Source organism: Grampus griseus (genome assembly GCF_964374135.1).
Source record: "Grampus griseus genome assembly, chromosome: 12".
Classification (NCBI taxonomy): domain Eukaryota; kingdom Metazoa; phylum Chordata; class Mammalia; order Artiodactyla; family Delphinidae; genus Grampus; species Grampus griseus.
In genome coordinates, this window is record NC_139006.1 from 64118706 (window position 1) to 64146580 (window position 27875).

Consider the following 27875-nt stretch of genomic DNA (forward strand, 5'->3'; position numbering starts at 1 on the left):
GAAGGTCAGACCTTCTCCCCCCGCTGTTGACTCAGGCCAGGTCTTTACAGACAAGGCGTCTGTCCAGGTTCCTCCTCAGGGTGGCTGTGCAGATTCCAGCAGCTCCGGGTCCCTCCAGACTGTGTGCCACATCATCTGCCCTAAGCCCAGAGGCTTGAGTACCTCGAATTTCAAACTTGGGAGACACCTTAGAGGTCACCAAGTGGGTCTCCTACCAGGTGTGGGAATCCTGTCTCCACCAGCACTCGCTCAGAGGCTTCCCGTGGCCGGGAGTACGTGGCTTCACGAGGCAGTGCCTTCCCTCATTAGAAGGCTTTTGCAGCTGGAAGGCCTCCTGTGAGCCTCAGGCACTGCCCGGCTATTTCCACCCATCGCCCCTTCGGCCATGGGCTATGGTGAGAGATGCGTTGGAGGCCTTTCACCATCTTGCTCGCTTTTGCTGGAAGGGCCTTAATTTGTCGAGCTAAGATTCTGTGAGAATCCAGCCAACTTCCATCCTAACTTCCTTAGCAAAGAGGGAGATTTTGAAGATGAGATGTAAGGTTTGCTGAGCTGGCTGTGATGCAGAAGTTCTGAGAAGCTTTGGCTCAGTGCTTTTCAGATTCCAGACTAGAGAAGCAAGTTCCTTCCTCCAGCACCCAGAATACATTTCAGTTTGTAAGTGAGTGACTCAGGAATCTGATGCAGGGAGCTGACGTTTATTGAGTGTCTGTTAGGTACTTACTGGGTACAGTGCTAGGTGTTGTCGGTATGTGTTACTAAATAAAAGTAACTTCTGGGGCTTCCCTGGTGGCGCAGTGGTTGAGAATCTGCCTGCTAATGCAGGGGACACGGGTTCGAGCCCTGGTCTGGGAAGATCCCACATGCCGTGGAGCAACTAGGCCCGTGAGCCACAACTACTGAGCCTGCGTGTCTGGAGCCTGTGCTCCGCAGCAAGAGAGGCTGCGATAGTGAGAGGCCCACACATCGCGATGAAGAGCGGCCCCCGCTCGCCGCAACTAGAGAGAGCCCTCGCACAGAAATGAAGACGCAACACAGCCAAAAATAAATAAACAAATGTGGGGTTTCAAAAAAAAAAAAAGTAAATTCTGTGAGGGAGAGAGAAAGGGCAGCAGAGCCGGGGAAATGCCTTACTGTAGTTGTGACAATTGAGCCCTAAAGTTATTCAGAAAGAATGTGTGTGGTTCCATCCGGGAGTGGGTGGGGCAGGCATTCCTGTGCTATTCCCTTATAGGGCCTTCCTCTGGGGTAGGCAATGTCATGATCTCACCACGAGCTGAGAACCCACAGGCCTTTGCCGTATTCATGGGTCATTTGCTGAGATGCTTACAAGTTTGAACCATGAGATCAAGAAGGTGGCCTGCTGGACAATCCGCATCTTGTGTCACCAAACAGGATGGTGTTGACAATGACAGTGTTTTTCCCAGCATGCAAGGGGGGAGCTTGTCTGTCTTGGCCTGGATTTGGGGTGGGGAAGAATCTCCCCTGGAAACTTGAAACCTCAGACCTGTTGTGGCTTTGGATGGCCACTACATGTGTGGTCCAGGAGTCCCACTGGTGTCTGTCTGCAGGGCCCTGGGCTCTTTGAGGAATCCTTTGCATTCACAGGTTGGCTGGCATCTGTGACGTTCATATATTTGACAGGTGCCGTGTTGTGTTATGAGGAGCATGAGTTGCCTTTGTCGCGAGGTTGCATCAGCCAGCTGGATACCCGGATGTGCGCTCCTGACAGGGCCTGGTGGTGAAGGGCAGGGATTCTGGGAAAGTACCCAGTTTCTCCTCTTCTCCCTCCAAAAATTGTTCTTTATGCTCACATTCTACTGGTTTGCCTCAAACCTTTTTCTTTTTTGTGGTACGCGGGCCTCTCATTGCCGTGTCCTCTCCCGTTGTGGAGCACAGGCTCCGGACGCGCAGGCTTAGCGGCCATGGCTCACGGGCCCGCGGCATGTGGGATCTTCCCGGACCGGGGCACGAACCCGTGTCCCCTACATCGGCAGGGGGACTCTCAACCACTGCGCCACCAGGGAAGCCCTGCCTCAAACCTTTTACCCTAAGCCTGTTACCTCCGTTAACATTTGGTTTGGTTTAGCGGACATGCGTCAGATGCCTGAAGTGGGTCGGAGGAATTCAGACGAACCTGGCAGGGTCCCTACTTCCTGTCTTCATCTTGGTGGGGAAGACAGAATGGCCACGTTTGTGTGGTGTGAGAAGTACTGGGTAAAGAGCAAAAAAAAGTGTGCTGAGGCAGCCAGAAGTAGGATGACTATAATTTTTTGTCCAAATGGAGGCACTTTTGAGAGTGACAGGGAGTGCCGTTAGTAATCATGCCAGGACACAGATATAAACTGGGACTGTCCTGGGCAAATGGGGGCTTATGGCCACATGAGCCAGGGAGGGCGAGTGCATGTGTCATCAGTCCTTTGTGCTACAGAACACACGTAGACCTAATGGAGGGGAGGGGCTTGGCTGCAAGAGAAACTGGCATCTGTTTCCTGTTTTTCTGGGGCTAGAGAGGAAAGCTTTATCTGTGGGGACTGTGGACTGAGAACTCTGATGGGTCTCAGTTTACAGCCACAAGATTCTATCTTATATATCTCACTATGATCTCAGTGTTGGGGTTGGAGATGGAAGTTTGGGGAGATGAAAACCACCTGGTTTGTAGGATGTTATTGGCTGCAGGTAAAAGCACTAGACTAACAGTGGCTTAAAAAACAAGATGTTTATAGACTTATCTAGCCAGAAGTCTGAATGTAGGAGTTCTAAAGTTGATTAATTCAGTGGGTCAGTGATAATTTTAAGGACTCATTCTAACCTTCCAGGCAACCATTTACAGCACATTGGCCTCTGGCTCAGGCTTGACCCCTCATGGTCACAGCATGGCTCCCACTGCTCCACACATCACATTCTCACGTAACTGTATTGGAAGGCAGGCAGGAAGGTGAGTTTCTCCTTGTGTCTTAAAAAAAATTTTTTTTTCTACTTGAAGTATAGTTGATATATAATATTATATAAGTTACAGGTATACAATATAGTGATTTACAATTTTTAAAGGTTATATTCCATTTATAGTTATTAAAAATATTGGCTATATTCCCCATGTTGTACAATATATCCTTTAATTTGTTTTATACATAATAGTTTGTACCTTTTAATCCCCTGTCCCTATAGTGCCCTTCCCCACTTCCCTCTCCCCACAGTAACCACTAGTTGTTCTCTGTATCTGTGAGTCTGCTTCTTTTTTGTTATATTCACTGGTTTGCTGTATTTTTTAGATTCCAATATAAGTGATATCATGCAGTATTTGTCTTTCCAAGTCCATCCATGTTGCTGCAAGTGGCAAAATTTCATTCTTTTTTATGGCTGAGTAGTATTCCAGTGTGTATATGTATGTGTGTGTGTGTGTGTGTGTGTGTGTGTGTGTGTGTGTGTGTGTGTGTGTGTGTATGCCACATCTTCTTTATCCATTTATCTGTTGATGGACACTTAGGTTGCTTCCACATCTTGGCAATTGTAAATAATATCGCTATGAACATTGGGGTGCATGTATCTTTTCAAATTAGTGTTTTTGTTTTTTTCAGATATATAGCCAGGAGTGGAACTGCCGGGTCACATGGTGGTTCTATTTTTAGGTTTTTTTGTGAAACCTCCATACCATTTTCCACAGAGGCTGTACCATCCTTGTGTCTTAATGTATCAGGCATGAAAACCTTGCCCAGAATCCCCCTACTAGAATTTACTATCAAGTTCCATTGAAGAGAAATGGGTCGATACCTCACCATGGAGGCTGATAAAGCAAGTTTTGGAGTTTTCTGCCTCATCTATAGCAAGAGGGAGAAGTGCCTGCGAGGAGGTGGAGAGGGGGGTCATGGGTAGGTAAGCAATGATTGTTTACCTCACCGAGTTTCATTGTGATTTTACTTATTCATTTGGGGATATATCAGCTTTATTGAGATATATTTTTTTATAAAACAATTTCTTATAATATAATTGAGGTATAAGGAAAACAAACCTACCCCCTGGGCTCTGGCAACTACTCTTCTTTCTTTCACTATAATCCTGCCTTTTCTAGTAATTATTATTTCTTAACCTATAGGTAATATGGGAGTGTAGGACCCTAGGTGTCTCGTGGAGGTCTTTTGTGTGGTCTCAGGTAGGTTCTATGTCCTCTTCCCCCAGTGGCCCCTCTGCATTCTGGTCCCCGGGGCCAGGTGGAGAAACCGAGCAGACAGAGTTGTCCAGAGGGAGGGAGAGGGAGGGAACTTATGTTGGTGGTGGCCCTGACAGCAGGACCGGAGATACCTAAGGGGCCGAGGTTCTGGCTGGTCCATGACAGACAGCAGTCACTTGTGCTGGCAGCTGTGGGGTTTGAGGGAGGAAATTGCTTCTTAGTGTGGCTTGGACACCTTGGATCCTGCAGAGTCAGTTCTCCTGCCCCTGCAGGAGAACTCTGGCCGTGGGGAATGTAGGCCACGGGAAGATTATGGGGGACACCATCTTCCCCTCCCCATACCATCATCCCCTTCTGTTGATACAAACAAAGAGCTCAGGCCAAGGGAAGACCACGCAGTCCCCTGGAGCGAATAAGTGCCCTCTGGGCTCTTCTATACTCTGCTTGTATGGTCAGTTTTGTCCTCCTCTTCCATCCCAGCCTTCGGTCTGTACATCTTTAGCACACTTAGCCCTTGGCGTCACTCCCATCCTTCCTTGGGCTCTTGCCTGATCTGCTCCCTGAGATCATAAGCACCTTGAAGATCATATCCTGGTCTGAGTCACTTGTGGATTTCCCATAGGGCTAGGGCAGTGCTTGCCACAGGGTCCCTGCTCCAGGAACACAGATCTTTTTTAAAGCAAAATGAGTATTTGTAGAATGAGGGGAGGTACTTGTTCACTTTGGGCATCTCTCCAGATTCCAAACCAGTTCAGTGTGGCACAGCACAGTGCCCTGGATAAGGATTTGTGAGTCTCTACATATTCCTTTCCTAAAGAGGAAGAAAGGTAATCCACCATGCTGTTATGGGTTGAATTGTATCCCCCCTAAAAGTATGTTGTAGTCCTAAGCCCCAGGCCCTTGGAATGTGACTGTATTTGGAGATGGGGCCCTTAAAGAGGTAACTAAGGTAAAATGAGGTCCTTTGGGTGGCCCTAATGCAATATGACTGGTATCCTTAAAAGAAGAGGACATTAAGACTAGGACACCTGAGACAACCATGTGAGGACACAGGGAGAAGGTGGCCATCTATGAGGCCAAGGAGAGAGGGCTCAGAAGAAACCAACCCTGCTGACACCTTAATCTCAGACTTCTAGTGTCCAGAACTATGAGAAAATAAATTTCTCTTGTCTAGGCCACCCAGTTTGTGCTATTTTGTTATAAAAGCCAGGCTCCAAATCCAGGCCTATGTGACTGCAGAACCTGGACTCTGCACTGTGAGCTGCTGTGTTTGGGGGTGGGGTGGGGGTGGATGTCTGTCAACTCAGGGATTGAACAGGTGGTATTTCTGCTGAAACCCTGGGGCAATCCAATAATAACTTTAAAAACCTAACATTTGTTACGTATTACTGTGTTAAAGTGCTTCATGAGCACTTTCCATGTGTTATCTTAATTAGCCTTCTATTTTATAGATGAGACAATGAGGGCACAGAGAGGTTAAGTAATTTACCCTAGGTCACACAGCTAATAAGCGGCATAGACTGTTTTGCTATTTTGAGTGTTGTACCTTAACCATCACACACGGGGACTGACAGGTTATGCTGAGGTCCTCTTGTGGCATTCTGGGAAAGTCACTGGTCTTACGTCTGCCATGAATGACTTGGGCAAGTCACTTTGCATCTGGATGTTTTCTCCTCAGCGACCTCAGGGACTGGATGAGATACTATCTAACGTCCCTGATTGTCTCCTTCTGAGGTTCCTAGTGCCAGGCCTCTGAGGCAGGGAGTACATCCTCAGCATGGACTGGTGTAGGGGAGGAGGAATCCCGTGATGTCGTCTTCTGCATTTGCCCGCACCTGAGGTAGCAGCTCTAGATCTGCCTGGTCTGGCCATTTGGACCTATGGTTTGACAGTTTGCTCCTTCCCTATAAAATTAATTTTTTCCAGTAAGGTAGAAATTATCCCCACCCTGTGCCAGACACCCTTCTAGGTCTTTTAAGGATGTGGGCTTTGAGTTATATCAGCCAGAGGGTGTGGGGAAAGGGTTGATGGTAAGTGATACGATGTGCTTTCTCCCTCTAGCTTGACTGCAGTCTCGTTCATGCCAGAGAGAAACCAACCACGGGGGCAGCACACCTTAAAAGATCCCATGTTGAGCCAAAGACCTCTGCGTCTTTAGCCTTGTTTCCATTTCCCATGAGACCCAGGTAGACGGCAGGTGATGGTGAGGGTGAGGAGAGGGTGGTGGCCTGGTTCTCGGATTCTGCAGCCTGAAAACAGCGCAGTAAGAGCAAGGATGAGGTTGGCCAGGCTGCTTGTGGACAATCTCAGGGCCCTGGTTTTTAATCCTCTGGCAGCCCAGCCCCTGGTTTATCCCCACAAGGTGTTAATGATTTTAGTTACCTCATTAGAGCTAAGTTTACTTAAGGTACCTGTAATAGATTTTAAAACCAGAAAAGCAGGTGAGTGTCTTTCAAAGTTCCCAGTTACTCAGCTGCCTGCTCATGTCCTCCATAGATCTGGGAAGCCGAAGCTCTCTGGCTCCAGCATTCAGATGGCCGGGAAGAGGCCTTCAGATCCCAGTGGCTGAGGACACCTTGAGTGCCCTGACCGCTATGGATGGGCAGTTGTCAGCAAAACCAGGGGTTATTACCGCCCCCCCACCCCCCGCCCACCGGTGCTCTTATGAGGAGTGGGAGAGGGCAGGGCTAATGCGCTTCTTCTAATGGGGGCATTGAAGCAAGAAGAACTAGGTGACTTGGCCAAGGTCACATACCACACTCATCAGTGAGAAAACAACTTAAGGGCTGGTTCTCCATTCCGTAAACCTCCTTCCTCTGCCTTTAAGTACTGTGTTCAGACCACTGATGGGGAGTATAGGCTGATTTTCAGTCGAATATCTAGGAACAAGTTAACAAGTTAAAGCCGCGTCTTCATTTAAATGTGCATTAAAGAAAGAAAACATAACTAGTACATGGAACTTGTGATTTCATTATTGCTTAGCAGGAAGCTTAGTTTAATAAAAAGTCAAGACAAAGTCAATAATAGCATTACACCTGGTACCCAGCCATGACAGAAAACTCCAAGGTGGTGAATTTTGGGAAATGCTGCCAAAATCAAGTTTGGGTTGGGCTTCTGTCACTCGGCACTGGGTGAGTTCTGAATAATACATGACCGACTTCAGCCCAAGGCTACGTCTTTTCATGTAACAAATGCGGGTTTCTAAGTATTGAAACTTAGAAACAAAACTTCTATACATGTGATTGTAATTTGGATTCATGAAAGGTGGCCATTACCTAAAGACAACCTAAGTAAATACTGTTGTAAAGCAAAGAATCCTTTTATATAGTGTCTGGTTTCTTTCAAAAGCAAATTTAGACTTTTAAATAGTAACTTATATTATCCAGGATTTTGCTGACCAGAAACTTCTTAATTGGCACCTGAATAACTTCAGCACAATGAAGGTTAATATATTTCATTGTCAGAAAGATCATCTTAGCATCAAATGTGCTGCAATAAAGAATGTTCTGTCTGACATCCTTTCTCCAACCGGTGATAAATACTCTTGTCTAGGGTTAACTAAGGGGTGCATTTTAGAGCTAGCCCATCCTATGAACCCGACAAAGTTTTACTATCTGCATTTGAGTAAATTCCGATTATCTAGAAGAGTTATGTTGAAGCTGAGGCAGTCACTTGTAACACCGGACTCAACATCTTTAGGCCAGCATATTCTCTTCCATACTGTGAGCAATGGTGACCCTATTTTCTGAACCCAAAATCAGGATATGCATTTGAATATTTGAAATCAGGACTTCTCCCACCTGTCATCTTACATCTACATCGGGACTCTGAGGTCTCATTCTCAAATTTGTTGATGCGCTCATGCAATTTCAAAATTCTCTTTTTTAATAAAAATATTCATCCTTTCTTCAGATCCTCCTGAGACCTACTTTGTCTTTCTACTTTCCCCCCAAATATCTTAGCCCCTCACAGTCCTGCTCCCAGTACAATGTGTATGGGGGTTTTCTACACCACCTGGGGCTTTTCTACACCACCAAGCAATTCTCTGACACCAGCTGGGTGTCCTACAATTCAACTCAATTCTTCTAACACTACCTACCTAGCATCAGATCCCACAGGTTAAGGCCTCAGTCCTATGTCTAGACCCCCCCCCCCGCACCCCCCAAACTTCAGATGCTATGCTTCTGACTGGCTTTCAATGACCCTGCTCCTTGGGTCCTATTAATTTGTTCGAGCAGCTCACAGAACTCAGAGAAGCATTTTACTTGTTAGATTACCAATTTCAGGAACAGTCAGATGGAAGAGCTGCGTAGGGCAAGGTATGGAGAAAGGACCCAGAGTTTCCATGCCCTCCTGGAATACACCACTCTCCCCAAATCTCCAGATGTCCACCAACCTGGAAGCTCTCTGAACCCCATCTTTTGGGGATTTTAGGAAGGCTTCGTTACATAGACATGCTTGATTATATCATTGACCATTGTATATCGATTCAATCTCCAGCCCCTCTCTCGTCAGGTGTGGGACTGAAATTTTCTACCCTCCAATCACATGGTTGGCTCCCCTGGCAGCCAGCCCCCATCCTTATGTTTCCAAAGGTCGCCTCATTAACATAAACCTAGTTGTGGTGGAAGGGGTTTATTATGAATATCAAGACACCTTTAAAGCTCTTACAAATTCCAAGGGTTTTAGGTGCTATATGTCCGGGATGGTTGAAGACCAAAAATATAGTTGTTATTTTATATATCACAATATCACATTCCTTTATTAATATAACAGAAAATTAAATCTGGGGTCTGCATTCCTACCCCATCCCCCAAAATCCTAACAAACAAAAGAATGTTTTGCTGTGTTATCTGTGGGAGCAGGTGGCTTTGTAGCCTGAGCAAATGATTGAAATTAAGAGGAGCCTATTCTCCTTACTATTGCTGTGTAACAAACCATCCTAAAACCTAGTGGCTTAAACAGTGATAATCCTTTGTTCTGCTTCGGAGCCTGCCATTTGGGTAGGGCTCAATAGGTACAGCTCACGTCTGTCCGCTCCACGTGGTATCGGCTGAGATGGCTCAACCAGGGCTGGAAGATCCACTTCCAGGATGGCTCATTCCTGAGGCTGGCGAGTTGTCCTGGCTGTTGGTTCTTCTCCATGTGGGCTTCTCCACGGGGCGGCTTGGGCTTTCTCAAGGCATGTGGCTGGGTTCCAAAAGTGAACGTCCCAGGAAACAGGAAGGCGAAGCTGCGCTTTCCCAAAGGCTTGGCCTGGGATCCTCGGTGTCTCTTCCATATACCATCCGTGGAGCAGTCACCCAGGCCAGATTCAAGACGAAGGGACATAGGTCCTATTTCCTGATGGGTGGGGTGCCAGAGATTTGGGGGCCATGGTTTTGTTTGTTTGTTTTTTGCGGTATGCGGGCCTCTCACTGCTGTGGCCTCTCCCGTTGTGGAGCACAGGCTCCGGACGCGCAGGCTCAGCGGCCATGGCTCACAGGCCCAGCTGCTCCACGGCATGTGGGATCTTCCTGGACCGGGGCACGAACCCGTGTCCCCTGCATCGGCAGGCGGACTCGCAACCGCTGCGCCACCAGGGAAGCCTGTGGGGGCCATGTTCTAAACCACAGGAACTGGTCTCACAGGAGAGGAGTGTCCTTCCTTCTTGCAGACCTTCACGGAGGTTTAGAGTTCATCTTCTTGCAGTCTTTTATGGGGGGGGGATGAAAAAAGAAATGCCTGTAAAACCCCGTTTGTATCATTTAAACACTGTTATAGTTAGTAAATGTCCGTTTTATATTCTAGTCCTTTAAAAAGTGGCTTCCCCTTGTCACAGGTATGTGGGCATCTTCATTTAATCAGTCACTCCCAGAATTCGCTGAAATAGAGGCGTGCAGGCACTTGGCCTTGGCGGCGGGAGTGGTCCCCAGGCAGGGCTGTCCACAGTTACTGGCCTTCATGGAGCAACTCTCTGTGGCAAGAGCCTGCGCTGGCTGCTAGCGGGCTGCAGAGATGACTAGAGAGACACCCCGCGCTGTGCCCACCTTCAGGGAGCCCAGGGTTGTACGGTAGATGGACAGCAATGGCCTCAGTGTCACTTTTTCTCAGGGTGTCCTTTTCCACTGGTGAAACACAGAGTGAGCATGTCTGCTCTGAATGCAGTGGGGATGACTTCTCTTTCCCTTTTGGGGCTCTTGATTTTAACGTGTGCCTTGGCCTGGAGCTCCTCACTCTGTTTTCCTCATCTGTGAAACAGGGAGTTCAGTCCAGTCCAGGGGTCAGCAAACTACAGCCTGCTGACCAAACCAGCCCAATGCCTGTTTTCCTAAGTGACATTTTACTGGAGCACAGTCACGCCTGTTGCTTTATGTACAGCCGTGGTTGCCTTTTGCTGGTTGCAGCGGGGACCATATGGCCCACAAAACCTCTGGCACTTTACAGAAAGTTTGTAGACCCCTGGTGTAGAATAATGGTTTTCAAACTTCACATGGTTTTCAAACTTCGCATTTCAAAGAACACATGGTTCTTTCTTCAAATAACTTTACCAATAAGTCAAATAAATTTACCAATAAATCAATTCTTTTACCAATAAATCAGTTCTTCTAGTACTTGTGCCACGCACTGTACCAAGTACTTTTAAATTGTCAACCTATTTTAATCCTTATAAAAACCCTGTGAGATGGGTATTATTATCATCCCCATTTTAGAGAAAATTGAGACAGAGTGAACAGAGAGGTTAAGTAACTTGCCTAAGGTCACACAGCTAATAAGTGGCAAAGGCAAGCTTCGAATTTAGCAGTCTGGCTCCAGAGTTCATGTTCTTACCCACTGCTCAGTGCTGTTCACTGGTGGCCTGATGTGAAAAGAGGGAGGCCGGATGACTAGAACTGGTGTGGGGATGCTTAGCATCTTCCACTCATCCTTTGGCTTCTCTCCCTGTAGCCCCCAGAACCCCCAGGGCCGTATCTGATAACCTCTGCAAGGTTAGCAAATTATAGGGTCCTAAGCTCACATGTAGGGGGGACTTTAGCTTGTTCGGGTTTCCCCAAGAGGAAGTGATCCTGGTTGTTGGGATCTCAAGCGAGCCTGGAACTGTAGAGAGCTCTGTTCCCTGGGAGAGAGGACTCCAGACAAATGATCATAATTATGCCCAATAAAAATGAGTGCTCGGAGACCAAGGTCCACATTTCAGAACAATAACTGGAAGAAGCCATCTTTCAATTCATTGCAATGCCCCAAACAAGTATTAAAACTAGTAAATCTATGTGGAGTCAGTTCTCTGGGCCAGAGTGACTTACCTCAGAATTGAGCCATAAAATTCAGCGAGGGCCAGCTTTCCACAGTGAATGTCACCTTCTCAGCTCCCTCCTACCAATAACCAATAAATCAGCCCAGGGGAGTTAAAAGATTAGTGGCAGCATTTCTCGGAGAGGTGGGAGCCTGGGGCTGCTGAGGGGCCCTTGGGGGTCTTCCTCTGTGCAGATTAGCTGCCTTGACTGAGCCCACCTTCCCCATAAAGGGCAGTTTTCAGGGAGGAAATAAAGCCTTCTCTGTCCTTTGGGGCAGCAGAGGTGAGGGTGACTCACTTTTATTGCCAGTGGGAAGCTGACCTTGATCTTGGTGGTTAGTTTGAAGGTGACTGGGATCTCGGAGGAGAGTTTATTCTGTGGTGGTGTGGCTGGTTTCAATAATGGTATCTCTTCAATTTTGCGATTTAAGAGGATTCCTGATTCCTAGGGACAGCGCCCTGGGCCTGTAGCTCCTCTGCCCTGTACAGAAGGGTCTCTCCTATTGTGAGGGTTTTGCTGCCCCTGCTTTTGCTCCTAGGTCTGTGTCCAGTGGGCTTGGGACCCACGAGGGGACGTAGGGCGGGCTCTTTGTGGGTGCTTCCTCCCGCCTGCACACCTCTCTTCCTGCCCCCCTCCACCCCGCAAATGATAAAATGATCTTCCTGACAACCAGGAATCCCAGTTCCTTTCCAGAGATACTCTCTTTGGAGGAAAGTCTTTTTAAAAAGGCTTCCAGTTTCTTTCTGGCCACTTTCAGGCCACGCTTTGCTGTCCCTCAGTTTTTTCAGATCGGGGTTTTCCTTCTTCTCAGAGCCAGCTTTTAGGAAGTGTTCCCTCCCTCTCTCCCCGCGTTCCTGCCTGTTTCAGGCGTGACCGGACTTGATCGCTGGGTATCCCAAAGGCTAGAAGGTCCTAAAGCAAAAGGGGCTTTTGTGGGAGTGGGTGGTACCCCTTCTCTTCCCATATGCTTTGCCTGCCGCCTGGTTGGTAGTGGGGGCCTTGTGGGCCTGGGGGTTGGGACTGCACGTGTGGTGGTGGAGGCCCTGCAGGGGTGGCCTTGAGTGGGGTACAGTCTTGGGGCGGCTCCATGTGCTGTGGACGGCCCCCTTCCCAGGCCTCTGTGAAGGTCCCCAAAGCCTGGTTCTAACTTGGCCTAAAGAATATTTGACCTCATCCATCTCACAATTAACCGTCGATGGAAAGCAGCACGTACTTGAATAAGTGAAACTGTTTCTTTTAGGGAACGTTTTGGAAAACAGAAATTTGGTTCTCATTGAAGATACCTTACTAGTGTGTGTGGTTGTGTTTTCAACAACTTACAAAATGTTAATGAAAACATGGGGCCACCACTGCGTTGAAGTACGTTTGAAGTGAAGAATCCTCTCCACCTCATCCCTTAAATACTGTGTTAAGTTTTGCACATTGTATCCCTTTTCCCCTTTAATAGCAATTGGTTGATTGGCAGCTGTGCTAAATAATTTTGTATACTTAACTAGCTTGGTTTTAAATTTTGTTTCGAGTCCTGTTTATTACCGATGTCACCGCTGTTTTCCACAGACCCCGATCCCCGCAGCTCTGTCTTATCACCGCCCTCATCAGCGGGACCTTCTCTGCAGAGAGTACAGTTGGTCCTCTGTATCCACAGCTTCTGTATACTCGGATTCAACCAACCTTAGATCCAGAATTCTACGGGATCCAACGTTGGTTGAATCCGTGTATTCCCGGGGCTGGTTCTAAGGGACTTGGAACGTGTGCAGATTTTGGTTTCCCTGGGGCGTCCTGGTGCCAACCCTTCTGTGGATACTAAGGGACAACTGTATCCAGTTTTAGTTGTGCCTCCCTCTGTCTGGGCTTTCCCTTCCCTCCTCCTAAAGGAAACACCTGAGAAATCGCCAGGATCGTTGTACCCTTAAATAACATCAGTTGCCACTCATTTGTGTCGTATTTCATGAATTTACCAAGTGCTCTCATGCGCCGTATGTGGGGCAGGCTGGTGTTATAATTACGGCCACTTTACACAGATGCTCTGAGAGATTCAAAGTCTCACATAGCACTTGGCAGCTGACGTCAGGACCAGAGGCTACATCCTCTCACTCTCAACCTAGTGTTCTTTCCACCACACCATGGAACCAGCCATAGACACCAGGGACGAGGCCTCTACGCTTTAGTTCCTTCTTCTGTAAAGTGGGGTCATAACAGCGCCTATTTCATGAGGCCACTGTGAGGCTGGAGTGAGCTGTCACATGTGCTTAGGATGGTACCTGGTGACAATACGTGTGAGCTCTTAGGAGGGGTGGTGGTAACCCCCGCTTATGTGCCGGACATTGTGGGGAACAGGCTGATTCCATGGCTCAGGCACACCATCCAGAAATGCAGGTAAAACCCGTGCCCAGATAAGCATCATACAGGATGAGAAGACTGGGCCCGTGGCTGCGTGGCTGTCTCACACCACACGTCTCGGGGTCCAGCCTCCTGAAGTAGTGCCCTTTCCTTTGCCAGGGCGGTTGACCAGGAGGCCACCTGTAGGGCTGACCCTTCAGTTGGGGATCTTGGCGTGCTTGGCGGTCTGTCCATTTTACAGACCGAGGCTGCGGCACTGGGCATTCTGGCTCCCAACATTGCCTCACTACTACGCTTGCAGTGTCACCGTGTGTACACATACGTACCCAAAGGGATAAAGCCATCAACAGTGGGAGTGTGTGATGTGTCAAGGAAGGAGTTCATTCATTCATTCATTAGTTCATTCATTCATTCATTCAACCAGTATGTACTACAGTATGCCAGGCCCCATTCTAGCTGCTGGGGGTGCAGCCGTGAGTGGGTCAGAGCCTCATGGAGCTTTCTGACCACAGACAAGGACACAAGTGTGTGCTATGAAGGGGAATAAGGCAGGGCCAGGGGCTGGAGGGGCTGGGAGGCGGGTGGTGACTTGAGTGGGAAGGACAGAGTCCTGAAGAAGGAGAGTACATGGAGCGGTGAGGATCCTGGTCTGTTGGAGGAGCAGCAGGAAGCCACGGGGCTGGAGGGGAGCGAACACGGGGAGAGCACCAAGCCATCCAGTAGCAATATCATGGGGCCGGATCTTGGTGGACTTGGACTTGGACTCACAGGAAGCCTTTGGAGGCGTTGGAGGGCATGCTGTGAGGCTGCAGGGCTCGCACTATTAGCCAGGCGGAGGAGAAGCTCTCACATCCGACCCTGGCACAGGGCTGGGGTTTCGGAACCTCCAGCATCTCCTGCGGTTGTGGCCTGTGCAGGTGCCTCCTGCATCATACCCTGTAGGTATGCTGCCCCCCGCGCATGACATTCCAGTGATCTCCTAGGGCTGATGTACCCGCTCCACCCCCTGTGCTGGAATGCAGAGTCTCGGTCCCAGCAGCTGGGGCTGCCTGGTGTGTGCTTTGGCAGAATTCCTCTCCTGCTTTTGAGCCTCTGGGACTCATCTGGGGTTCCTCTTTGTGCCCCTTTCAGTGAGCGGCACACCATAGGCCTCCCCAAAGCTGGTAGGGAAGAGAGAGGACGTAAAACCCAAGATTAGGTCCTGAGCCTGGCCAGCACCTTGGGGGAGGCACTCTGAGGGCAAAGACTTGCGATTTTCATGGCCAAGATGAGCTGTTGTGTGTCGGGATTGTCTTCACAAGGGCTGGGGGCTAGGTGGGGGGTTGGTCCAGCCACAGCACAGTGGGGACATCCTTCCATGGGGGCAGCCACCTCATTCCACTGCTCACTGTTGGAGGCGACAGCTGGGACAGCAGCTGCTGCCTCTGAGGCCAGCCTCTTCCTCTCAAATGCCTCTTTGAGAGGCATTTCCCTTTGGGGTGGGAGTCTTTTCCTCACCCAGCAAAAAATGAAAGCTTTGGAAAGGCTGCACAAACCCCCTTAAGGACAGCTCTGGGTAGATGACAAGAGAGGGGCTTTGTAGAAGGGATTAATACTGCTGGAGTTGTGTCTAAAGGACAGTGCTTGCGCGACACTCCTATTTGGCTTACAAAACCCCACAGCCAGCAGCCTACCTCACTCGGGCCTAGCTGAGACACTGTAGATTTTGATTCTCATTCGATCATTAAATGTTTTAAAATCTGTGAAACAGATAGTCAGAGTTAATAGTCTTATTTATTCAAGAAATTTACTCAACAGATATTTTTGATTTTTTTTTTTTTTTTGGCCACACCATGTGGCATGTGGGATCTTAGTTCCCCACCCAGGGATCGAACCCATGTCCCCTGTATTGGGAGCACGAAGCCTTAACCACTGGACCTCCAGGGAAGTCCCTCAACAGCTATTTTTGAGCAGCATCTATGTACCAGGCTTTTTTCTAGGTGCTGGGAATATAGCAAGTGAAGAAAACAGAAAATTCTTGCCCTTGAGGTCTAGTCTTATAATAGGAGGTCATCTTTAAAGAAAGACCTCTCAAATCTTTAAATAGTAACTCGTGGAGTTACACACGCATTGGTTTAAGGATCATTGGCTTTGTGCCAGAGGGACGGGGACAGTGGGGTAGTTAGGATGTCCAGGGACAGAGGGAAGGAGAAACCGTGTCACTAAAGGCCAGTTGGGCAGAGGAGGCATCCAGCACTCTTCCAACGTGGCAGAAGTCAGGGAAGAATGGGATTCTGTTTATGAAGTTGAGCTTGTACATAACTATTTCCGGACTTGTTTATATTGTGGAGGTAACTTATCCATGACTGGTCTTCTGATAGACTGACAAGTGTTACTGAGTGTTTTCTTTGTGCCCAGGTACATGGGGCTTGTGGGAAGATGTGTTCCTTTCCCTGGAGACTGACATGGTTAAGCAATTAATACAAACAAAACAAGGGCAAGTCTGTTCAGAGTCACTTCATATGGCTGGGCTTGAGAGCACCGTGGAAAGAACTCATTGAGAGTAGTCTGGGAAGGCTTCCTGGATGAGGTGGCTCCTAGCTAGTCCGAAAGAAGTGGGGAAGGTGTTCTCAGAGATGTGGTAACACGTGAGCATGGCTTGTGTCCTTCGGGCAGCACGGCTGGTCGGTTACAATGGACTTGGCAATGGGGTGGGTAAGAGGTTAGAAGGTGGGGGGCAGTGCAGGCCAGTGGGGGCTTCATGTGGCCTGCACCTGGGCTCCACTGAAGGTTTTGCAGCAGATGAGTAGACCAGTAATGGCAAGTGTTTAGGGTGTCTGATGGTGGGAGGGAGCTGGGAGCAGACAGATGTGAGTCCAGAGAATGGGGGTCCTTCCCCAACGAGTCATGAGGGCCATGGATAAATCACTCCCTAGAGACACCTCAGTTTACCTCATCTGTAAAATGAAAGTGAGATTTCTAATTCTGGCTATTTCACAGATTGGTTGTGAGTCTTAATTTTACTAATAGGTATGACAATGCTTTAAACAAACAAAAAAAAGAATAAAGTGTTACATCAAGAAAAAAATCCAGGCTATTAGTGTCAGGTTCTCCTTCTCCCTTTGGCTTCCTGACCTAGGAGACAGCATGAAGCGAGAGAGAAATCTCGTTCTCTTGTGGGTGAAGGACGTTGTCCACGCATCAGAGAACCAGGGAAGGGGAAGTGAGCTCACAGCATCAGCATTTAATCCCCCCTCCTGCCCCCATGAGATAGGGGAACTGAGGGGCCCCTGAGCCAGAGCGGCAGCCCTGCCCAGGGTCCCACAGCTCATCAGCAGTGGAACAGGGACTCTCCTTCTGTGTGAGTCCGCTCCGGCTGCCATAACAAAGTGCCAGAGGGGGGCTTAAACACCAGAGGTTCATTTTCTCATGACTCTGGAGGCTAGAGGTCATGAGACACCAGAGGTTGGTTTCTCCTGAGGCCTCTGTCCTTGGCGTAGAGGTGGCCACTTCTCACTGTGTCCTCACATGGTGTTCGCTGTGTGTGTCTGTCCTAATCTCTTCTTATGAGGACACCGGTTGTATTGGATGAGGGCCCTCCCTAATGACCGCATTTTAATCACCTCTTTAAAGGCACCATCTCCAAATACAGCCACATTCTGAGGTACTGGGTGTTCGGACTTCAGCAAATGAATTTGCGGGGGGTGGGCACAAGTCAGCCCGGAACACGTTTTTTTTTCAGAATTTCCAGAGTGTGCACAGTTTTGAGTGGAAAGGCACACTCGTGGAGGGAAAGGGGACTGAGAATTGAAAATCCCTGGGAGCTGTTAGAGACCTGATTTGTGGGATGTGGGCACCGCTGGGAATTGTGACAAGGCAAACATAGATGAGTGAACGATTTAGTGCTCCTGGCAAACTTGAATTAGATTCACTTAAGTAAACTTCATAACAACCCGCCCCCCTGAATTTCAAAAAAGTTCAATTAACTGCCTTTATAAAAGATTTCATAACAGGTTTACTTCTTTTTTTTTTTTTTTTTTCAAGCTGCACCAGGAGTTGATTTTTTTTTGGCTGCGTTGGGTCTTCATTGCTGCGCGCGGGCTTTCTCTGGTTGCAGCGAGCAGGGGCTACTCTTCGTTGCGTGGGCTTCTCATTGCAGTGGCTTCTCTTGTTGTGGAGCACGGGCTCTAGGCACATGGGCTTCAGTAGTTGTGTCTCATGGGCTCAGTAGTTGTGGCTCATGGGCTCTAGAGCGCAGGCTCAGTAGTTGTGGCGCATGGACTTAGCTGCTCCACAGCATGTGGGATCTTCGCGGACCAGGGCTCGAACCCATGTCCCCTGCATTGGCAGGTGGTTTCTTAACCACTGCGCCACCAGAGAAGCCCAGGTTTCCTTTAAATACCCACCCTCACTGGTATACTTAAAAAGTGATTTAATACCATGTGATTAAAGTAGTACATTTTCAGAGCCTAGCCATTAAAGGCAGGAGAGACAACCTGTAATTAAAAGTCTGCTGAACCTTCCTCTTGCAAAGACCAGTTCAGTTTAGGACAGTTGACAATTAGAGCAGCTGAGGCGCTGGTGAGTCTCCTGTGCCTTCCGCTCTAAGTGAGCATGTGCAGAGATCTGACCAGGCTTGGGGGAAGGCAGCACTGACCACCCCGCTCCTGCCTGGGGCCGGGGCATCTGTCCTGCTGTCCTATGAGCCAGCGCTGAGTCTGTGCTGGCAGCAATCCAACCTCGTCCTTCTTGACCTCCGTCACTTGAGGGCAGTGATAGCAGACCCTGGTTAGTGTAGAAGGCAAGGGGACATAGGCCATATTGAGTGTTGTCCAAACCTGATGTTAGCGATTTCAACCTGCAAACATTCACTCTTAACCACAGCTGCAGACGTGGCCAAGTTGACTGATTCTTAGTCCTCCGTGTAAATGGAGCACATTGCCCGGGACCGGGAGAGGAAGCCAAGATCAGAACGAGGCCCTTCCCCGCCCCTTAGAGGGGAGAGCATGTGTAACCAGGATCCATTTGCAGGGAAGCATGTCATGATTCTTAGAGCGTAAAAGCTGAACATTACCGGGAGAAAGAACACTTGTCACCCAGGGCAGAGGAAACTGGTTCAATAAAGTCAGTTGCTTGTTGGGTATCAGATTCTGTCCTTCCATCATAAATATTTATTAAGAACCTACTGCATGCTGGAACTGTGCTGTGTACAGAGGGCCATGCGGTAGTCTCACCTGGCCAGAGAGCCTTAAAAACCAATTTTCGAAGTTGAGTGCTTCGTCCCTGCCCTGAAGGCTTGCACAGACGAGTGGAAGAGGCAGATGTTCACACACAGGGTGGAGGGAGACGCCCAGGGCACCGTGTGAGTCCCCGGAGAGGAGCCTGTCCAAGCCTGGGGAGTCAGGGAAGTTGCCTTATGAGAGTGGTGAATAAGTTGAGAACTAAATGAAAGGACACAGGGAGGGGAATTAGTTTGGCCAGCAGGTGGGGACAGGAGTGTTTAAGGCAGGAGGGACATTATATGCAAAGGTCTGGCAGTGAGAATGTGCCTGTGTGGGCATCATTCGGGGTCATCTGGGGACACAAACTTGGAGAAGAGTGGAGGGAGAGGAGGAATGGGGCTGGAGTGTTGAGCAGAGGCCAGAGTGTGAAGGACACACAGGTGGAGGTGAGTAAGCCAGACCTTGCCCCAGCTTTTTTCTTGCACTTTGGGGCAAGAGATCCTGTGACAGATGCCTTCGGCTCGAGGGACCACAGTGCTGGGCAGTCTGGACACAGCCTGCCCTTAGCCCCAACACCTCCCCCCTATACCTGGTGCTCTGAGGGCTCATTCAGTCCCCTCGTTGGCATCCAGGTTGGAGGATTTGTTCTTTGATTCTGCTGTGAGGTTTGGATGGCCTCCTTGCCCTTCACACTGAGTCGCCTGGCTCTTTTCTGGGCTGTGATGCCTGTGTGTCCCTTCATGCCAATGCAGAACTCTTCAGAGCCTGGCAGCCTTTGTTGTTTAGGGTATATAAACTCAGAGGAACCAAACCATGAGTATTGGTTAGTAAGAGACATCAGAAATAACCAGGGCTTAAATAAGATAGAGATTGTTTCTCTCTTGCAATAAAAGAGGCCTGGAGGTAGGCTGGCCAAAGTTGGTATGCTGGTTCCATGGGCCTTAGGCTACTTCCATCTTTTTGTACCACCATCCTCTGCATGTGGCCCTTTTATTCAAGGTCACTCAAGGTCCAACAGTGTTGCTGGAGTACCAGCCATCACACAGGGTCATTCTGGGAAGAAGGAGGAGGAACTGGAATCAGTTTTCATTGATTACCCCTATCTGCAAGGGAGGCTGGGAAATGTTTTTCAGCTGAGCACTTACCCAAGGTTCTGTTAGTAAAGAGGAATGGGAGAATATATATTGATTAAGCAACTAGCAGCCTCTGCCGTGGCATGTTGTAGCAGGGAGCCAAGGAGGACGAGCAGCTCCCTGAGGGTGTGGCTCTGTGTTCCATTTCTATCTGTGGCACTCAGCCCTGTGGCACATAGGAGATGCTGCTGACTGGGCAGATGAATGTGACAAGACGCAGGGGAAACTCTACTTCTGATTAGTCATCAATAAGCCCAGAGGACTCAGAGAATAGCAGGACTGTGCATGGGCTGGGGGCCTGGCCCCACTTCATACTTAGACAAGCCATTTATTTCTTTGAGCCTCAGTTTCTCCATCTTCAGAAAGGGAATAATCGTTCTCCAAAAGATTTGTGACAAGGATCAAATGAGTCAATAGACTATACATAACTATATAAATGGAGGTTTGTGGTGGTGATTTGCAGGGTTTTTTTTAAAATAAATTTATTTTATATTTATTTATTTATTTATTTATTTATTTTGCGGTACGCGGGCCTCTCACTGTTGTGGCCTTTCCTGTTGCGGAGCACAGGCTCCAGATGCGCAGACTCAGCGGCCATGGCTCACGGGCCCAGCCGCTCCGCGGCATGTGGGATCCTTCCGGACCGGGGCACGAACCCGCGTCCCCTGCATCGGCAGGCGGACTCTCAAACACTGTGCCACCAGGGAAGCCCTATTTTATTTATTTTTATTTGTGGCTGCATTGTGTCTTTGTTGCTGCGCGCGGGCTTTCTCTAGTTGCGGTGAGCAGGGACTACTCTTTGTTGTGGTGTGTGGGCTTCTCATTGTGGTGCCTTATCTGGTTGCGGAGCACGGGCTCTAGGCGCACAGGCTTCAGTAGTTGTGGCACGTGGGCTCAGTAGTTGTGGTGCACGGGCTCAGTAGGTGTGGCTCACGGGCTCTAGAGCGCAGGCTCAGTAGTTGTGGCACACGGGCTTAGTTGCTCCGCGGCATGTGGGATCTTCCCGGACCAGGGCTCGAACCCATGTCCCCTGCATTGGCAGGCGGATTCTTAACCACTGCACCATCAGGGAAGTCCCTGATTTGCAGTTTGTTTAGCTCCTCAGACTCTTCCTCTCCCTCTAGGTAAAGTCTAGAAGATTAAATGATTTTTCTGAGCTCAATTATATGTACTGACTTCTCTCATAGACTCCACCCCACCCACCCAAGCCGCAGGAATCATAATATCCCCTTGTGTGTCCAGACATCTTTCTTCTGAAGAGCTCAAAGCCTTAATTATCTCTGGACCACCTAATATTCCAAGGTACAGGGAGGGGCAAGAATTATTATTTCTATCTGGAAAATGGACAGGTAACCCACTCAGGGTCAGAGCTGTAACTAAAACTGGGTCTTCTGACTCCAAACCCAGAGCTCTTTCTCCCGAAATAGTATTTACAGACCTTTTGTTTTAAAGCAACAGATGGAGCTCTTTAAAATAATCCTTCATCAGGGGCCCAGTGCACAAAACAGGAAACAGAATGCCACTGGCTGCCCTGCCCCACAAGCCACCTCCCTGGAAAGTGCCCCTAACTCTCCCCAGGGCCCCAAGGTGGGCTGTCCTTGGTCCTTCAGGAAGCTTCCACTCCCCTAACTGCCCAGTGCTTCGTGGGTTTTGAGTGCTCTGGGTGGATGCAGGAAGTAGAAGCCCAAGCCCTCCCCTTAGCTGGTGAGATGTGCAACTTGGTCATCGGGTGACAGTGAGTAGATGTCATCACACCTTGGCTTGGTTCCAGCCTGGGGTGGAGACCTTCATAGTCCGTCCCCATCTCCCAACCCAGCCCCGACTCATCGCCCACTCTCCCAGTGCTTTACCCTAAATAGATTCTCAAGGAGTTCTTTCATGCTCGAAAGAATTATAAATCATGTGATAAAACCACATACCCCAAATATAAGTAATTATAACGTATTATCCACTTTTCCTTTTACAGTTTTGAATGCTTGCTTACTATGTTCTTGCCAAGCTTCCTAACTTTTTAATGAATCTACCCTGTGTTCTCATCCTGCCTTCTCTATGGTCCACATTGATTATCTAATAGAAATGTAATTTTAAAAATTTGAAGAAGTAATACACTTACACAGTTAAAAAATAAAGACAAAATGAAAAGGTATGCTTTGGCAACAACCCAAATGTCCACCAACCAATCAATGGATAAACCAAATGTTGTGTATCCGTGCAGTAGAATATTATTCAGCTGTAAAAAGGAATGAAGCACTGATACATGCTACAGTTTGGATGAACCTTGAAAACATTATGCCAAGTGAAAGAAGCCAGGCACAAAAGTAACATATTGTATGATTCCATTTATATGAAATATCCAGAGTAGGTAAATTCATAGAGACAGAATGAAGGTTGGTGGTTACCAGGGGTGGGGAGGTTGCAGGAATAGGGAGGAACTGCTTAATCGGCACTGGGTTTTCTTTTGGTGTGATGAAAATGTTTTAGAACTAGTTAGAGGTGGTGGTTACACAGCAGTGTGACTGTACTAAGTGCCATTGAATTGTACAATTTAAAATATGTAAAACGGGGGCTTCCCTGGTGGCGCAGTGGTTGAGAGTCCGCCTGCCGATGCAGGGGACACGGGTTCGTGCCCCGGTCTGGGAGGATCCCACATGCCGTGGAGCGGCTGCGCCCGTGAGCCATGGCCGCTGAGCCTGCGCGTCTGGAGCCTGAGCTCCGCAACGGGAGAGGCCACAACAGTGAGAGGCCCGCGTACCGCAAAAAATAATAATAATAATAAAAAAATACGTAAAATGGTTAATTTCATGTTATGTGAATTTCACCTCAATAATTAAAAGAAAAAAAAAGGTGATACGATCTGTGAAGTATGGAAATATTGTTTTCACTTCGTCCCTACCCATTTGTCCCTTCCTTCTTGCCCTACTCCCTCCCTGGAGGTAACAATTTTTGAAAAAACTTTTTATTGTTAAAAATTCCAAAAGATGTAAAGGTAGACAGAATGGTTTAACGAATTACTGTGTACCCACCACCCAGCTTCCTCAGTTATCATCTCACCACCAAGCTTGATTCCTTTGCGGTGTCCATTCTCCTATCCCTGGATTATTTGAAGCAAATCCCAGACACTATATTATTTCACTCATAAATAATAAATCAATATATATCAGTAAAAGAACTGTCTTTTAAAAAACACAACTATAATATGTACCACTTTCAATAATATTTTGTTTTTCGTCTCAGTATTTTTTCATGCACTATAAGGAATACATTCTGATTTTTCCCCTTTCTTACATCAAAGGGACCATACTGAAAATGTGATTCTGTACCTGTTCCCTTTCACCTTACAGAACATTCTGTAGATGTTTTCTCTATCAGTACACAGCGATCCTCCTTGTTTTTATCTAAGTGTATAATATTCTATCATATGGCTATATACTAGTTTATTCACCCATCCCCCGTTTCTGGTGGTTTTCAGTCTTTTCCTTTTTTTTTTAATTTATTTATTTTTGGCTCTGTTGGGTTTTTGTTGCTGTGCACGGGCTTTCCCTAGTTGCGGTGAGCGGGGGCTACTCTTCCTTGCGGTGTGCGGGCTTCTTGCTATGGTGGCCCCTCTTGTTGCGGAGCACGGGCTCTAGGCGTGCGGGCTTCAGTAGTTGTGGCATGTGGGCTCAGTAGTTGTGACTCGCGGGCTCTAGAGTGCAGACTCAGCAGCTGTGGTGCATGGACTTAGCTGCTCCACGGCATGTGGAATCCTCCCGGACCAGGGCTCGAACCCGCGTCCCCTGCACTGGCAGGCGGATTCCTAACCACTGCGCCACCAGGGAAGTCCCCAGTCTTTTCCTTTGGAGAGTCTGAGCAGGACGCTATGCAGACTAAGCAGTCAAAGGCAAATCATATTTGGCTCATGGTGTTGAGAAACCTGTGTTAGGCAGATTCTTCAGACAAGCAGAATCATTAGAGAGAGAGGGAGAGAGAATCCTCCTGGGGTTAGCTTGGGTTTCCCTCCAACATGGTGGTCTCAGTGGATGTGGCCTTATTTCAAGGTCGCTGTCCTCCCTCAGAACACAAATGTGAAAGCTTCCAGGTCTTCTTCAGTCTTAGGCCTGGAAAGAGCACCATGTCACTTCTGCATTGCTGAGCGTCCAGTTGCACACCGCGAAGTGTGGATACTTCCATCCCTATAGGGAATGTAGTAGAATGTCTGGATACTCAATAAATACTAGTCGTTTTATTAGAGCACTGGACTGTGACACCCCGCTCTTGGGATAACTTCCTTTGTGACTTAGCCCAAGACCTACTCCTTCTCTGGATCTCTAAAATGGGGATAATAGAAATACTGCTGCCAGGCCCAGGTCCAAATGAGATAAGACAACAATAGCTGTGAGAGGTGTTGGCAGTTAGGTGTGGCAGGGTTTTTGGAACCTCCCTCCCTGGAACTCCCACCCCCAGACAAGAGTCCCGCCTCTGCTGCTGGGGGCAGGATCTGGGGGTGCAGGAGACAGGTCCTGGGTCCTCCTCCTGAGATGTCCAAGTAGGCCACCAGGTGGGTAGGTGGGTAGGACTTGAGTCCGTGAGGGACAAGAGGAAAACGTGCTGAGTGTTTAATATCCATCAGGGGCTTCATGGCTTTTATATCTTTTCTCATGGACCCACATAGCGGTTCTGTAAGGCAGTGACACTTTCGCCCCTTGGACAGTTGTGCCATGGTGATACAGCTGAGTGACAACCAGAATTCCAGTTTAGGCCCTCCAGGCTCCAAACCCCGTGCCCTTTGCCCACAAAGCTGGCTGGAAAGAGAGACTCTTGGCAAAATACCAGAATTTTCCTTACTGTGAACACTGTTGACTCTAATTAGATTAATTTTCACTTTTCTTTTGCCTCTGAGGGGTTGATGATACAGTGGGATTACAGCGCTGCACTGTGAGTAGAGCTGTGAGTGCTGGTGTGAGATCCTCCGAGCCCGAGAAGCAGTCAGCTTCACGTTTAATTCACCCAAGTGCCCTGCTGAGGAGCCCTCCGCACCCACGACAGGGCAGTGATGGTTGATAGAGGCCCAGCCTCTTGGTCTGGCTCCACTCCCCTGGGATGTTCCCTGCCCACCGCCCCCCAGGCCATGACTATCACAAGTGGTCCCTGCCCGGCATGCATTTCTAGAAACTGCTCTGAGCACACGTTTGCGCTGGGTTGTGGCCCTGGCCCCAAGCGCAAGTAGTTAAAGCAACTGCTTATGGAGTCTCCTCTCTCCAAGGTAAGCTGTGGAAGTAAGGGCTTTTGCCTGGATTAAGGCCTTAGCAAATGAGAGTGCTTTTCCAGTGCCAGTCTTGCTTTTGTCACCACAGGGAGCCAAAAATAAACATTTGTGGAGGGCCCGGGGCATGTGCCAGGTGGGCCCGAGCTAGAGAAATGTATGTGCTGAACTCACTGAAGAATAATTCCAGTTTGCGGATTGTCCCTCCTTGACCTTGGACGGCAGTGCCGGCACTCAGGACACCCAGGTGTTGCCCGCCTGCCCTGGCACGAGCGGGTGCTGAGGGGTGGGGCTGCCTTCTGAGAGCTGTGAGTGTGCGGTCACTCGCGCCGAGGCTGCCCAGGGCAGTGCTGACCTTTGGAAGGGCGAACAAGTGGCCTTTGGGGCTTTTCCGGGTCAGCCGCCAGCCCAGGAGAGAAGCACTTAATACAGCGTGGTGTTTTCCCCTTCTCCTCTGTCTGGCCTGACCATTTCTACTTGGGAAGCCAAAAGGCATAAGCATCTTACGGTAACTGAGGTGGTGCTGGGCCTACTGGTACCTTATGGCCTTTCCTGAGATGGGCCTTGCCTTTCATCTTCGGACCTTTGCCTGCCTCCCCACATCTCACTGGCACCCTCCCCCCGAGCCTCTTTTTCCGAGTCCTCTTTCTGTGCAGCTCGGTACCTCTGCCAGCACGAACGCCAGAATGAGTAGGCGAAAAGCCACCTCTGGACAGAGACTCTTCTCGGTTCCAGATTCACGGTGCCAGCGGAGGCATAACTGTTTAATCGCTGACACTGTCTCCAGTACCAAATAAAACCCAGTCCCGGGCTTCCCTGGTGGTGCAGTGGTTGAGAGTCCGCCTGCCGATGCCAGGACTCCACGCTTCCACTGCAGGGGGCGTGGGTTCGATCCCTGGTCAGGGAACTAAGATCCTGTGTGATGCGGCCAAAAAAAAAAAAGTAGGTGACTTTGAATATATTCACAATGTTGTGCAACCATCACTTACTATCTAGAACATTTTCTAGAGACATCATTTTCTAGAACCTCATCACCCAGAACATTTTCATCCCCTCCTGTACCCATGTGCAATCACTCCCATTTCTCCCCAACTCCCTCAGCTCCAAGCAACCTCTAATCAACTTTCTTTCTCTATAGATTCGCCTATTCTGCACGTTTCGTATAAATGCCATGAGTTTGCCATGCTATCACACATTCCTTCTTCAGCATCGTGCCAGCACCAGCTCTCTCGTTTATTTTCATAAATTTCCCATTTCACAGTGAGAGAAGGTGAGACAGCAATACTCCGTTTTCACAAATACTGCAGCTGATTTTTTTGTAAAAATATTTCGATCTTTTGGAAAAATCCTGAGATCCAGTACAATTGCATAACTTACTAGCCCTGCATCCGAAATTACACTTTGCTCCTTGTATTTGCAAAAATAATTCTTGCCACCCCCTTAGGCTTGGGGGCTTTAGTTTAGCCCTGCCCCCCTCATCTCCACGTTCCAAGAGCTTTTCTTCCCATTTCTGTTGTTTTCAGCTGCCTGCGCCTGGGTTGAATCCGGAGGCTCCTCTCTCCTTGCTGGGTTCCTGCAGACTTTCTTTCTGGCATTTCTGTCACCACTGGCATTTCCTCTGAGGCAAGCAGACCAGGAATAAAGAGCAGCCCGCGAGGGGAGGGAATGCTTTCTCTGTTGGCAAAAATGGAGTGAAGCAAGTGTCTGGGAGGACGGGGCTCCCATCCAGTTTGCTTCCTGGGGTCAGGCAGCCAGCGGCCCCTTACCTCATTTCTTTCTTTTTATTGCTCATGTGGGGCTGGAAAACTAGAGGGTGTGTCCCTCCTGCAAGTGCTTATTGAGCTTTAGGTTAAGTACCTGGTACCCAACAAGGTGTTATTACCTGTCGCTGGGAGAAAAAATGGCAGACGGGAAGGAGGTAAGGCTCCACACAGGAAGAGGTATGATTACATGGCAGAGGGTGTGCTTGGGAAATAAGTGCTGGAGACTTTTAGGGAAGTGGCAGGTCAGGGTGGAGCAGGGCAGGGGAGGCCTTGTGTCTGAGGTGGGTGCAGTGGCCCTGCGGGATGGGGGTGGGATTTAGAGATGGGAGGAGGGGGACCCATTTTGGAGGGAAAGGGTATCATTGTTCTTCTCCCAGAGATGTCTGGTGTGACTTGGCATCTGAGAGGCCAGGAGGAGAAAGGCCCCAGAATGAAGCTTCCCAGAGGCAGGAGGCGGGGCCAGGGCATGCGGGGGCAGGGCTCCGAGTGGGAGGTAGAGCCTGTACCCTCTGCCCAACGGGGAGCCACGATAAGACTGTACAAAGACCCACTGACAGCTTATGGGGCTGTTTGGGGATGAGTCCTGGGACCCAAGGTAGAGGTTTGGGTCCCAGAGTCCTGGGACCCGGGGCAGCTCTCTGCCCCAGCTGCCGGCGCCACCAAGGCTATCATCAGGTGCTGGCCTTGGTGGCGCAGAGAGTTGATGGCAGCGTGGATGACATAAAGGCATTGGTAGGAGCAAAGAGGAAGGGGC